Raw genomic sequence first — 788 nt, forward strand, 5'->3', positions numbered from 1 at the left:
CGTGCAGCCTCCCGCATTACCTGGGGCCGCCCCGCGGGGCGCGCAGAGCCCGGCTAAGCCGCCGCGGCGGGCAGGAATGTGCCCTGCGAGGCGCCTCCCATGCAGCTGTGCGGAGCACGGGCCGGAGCGGGCACCCGGCCTTCATTCACATGGTGATGTCCCCGGCAGGTCCCCGCCGCGCCGGCCCGGGCCACACAGGTAGCGAGGCAGCTCCTCCCCAGCTCCGCTGCCCTCCGCTCGCATCCTCCCGCCGCCGCCGGGCTGCACCTTCGCGCTAGGGGCGGGGGTTCGGGCTCGCCCCAGAGCCCGGCCTGCTCTGCCCCCGCCCCTGCCTGAGACGCAGAGAGAGAGAAAGAGAGAGAGAGAAAGTCCCGTGTTGAAGCAGCCCGCAGCGGATCAAAGCCGGCAGGCTGCAGCCGCCCTGCGCGGGGCTGTGGCGCAGCTCTCCCCGCAGCTCGCTCCGGCCCTGGCCCCGGCCCCGGCCCCGGCGGCCCCCGCTCCCTCCCTTCCTCCCTCCCTCCGCGCCTGGGAGCAGCGCCTCCCTCCTCCCCTCCCTCCCCCTGGCTTTCCCACGCTGGCTGAATGTGACTTGACCCCATTTCAAAAAAGTTTGACATAGTGCTTCAACATTTCCGCATTCCTCCGGGACTACAAAGGCTGCGGCCGCCTCCTTCTGCTTTCTGTCTCTGCTCTCTGTCTTCACACTCAATGAAATCCTTCATGTGCCTCTGCCAAAGGCGGCCGCATACCGCGAGGGTCGCCGCGGCGGGAGGCAGGCACCCACCCAG

General features: G+C 70.2%; 1 protein-coding gene across 1 annotated transcript in view; it reads right to left on the reverse strand.

Moving 5' to 3' along the window:
• The window catches only part of CDK6 (cyclin dependent kinase 6), a 369,693-nt gene extending 369,213 nt beyond the window's left edge, over positions 1-480 (reverse strand). Inside the window, exon 1 of the mRNA XM_019531060.1 lies at positions 21-480. The gene's annotated coding sequence lies outside the window, so the exon portion shown is untranslated. The remainder of the gene's footprint in view (positions 1-20) is intronic.
• Between the last annotated feature and the right edge of the window lie 308 nt (positions 481-788).

This window comes from Crocodylus porosus, unplaced genomic scaffold (genome assembly GCF_001723895.1).
Source record: "Crocodylus porosus isolate Cpor-Errol unplaced genomic scaffold, CroPor_comp1, whole genome shotgun sequence".
Lineage (NCBI taxonomy): Eukaryota > Metazoa > Chordata > Crocodylia > Crocodylidae > Crocodylus > Crocodylus porosus.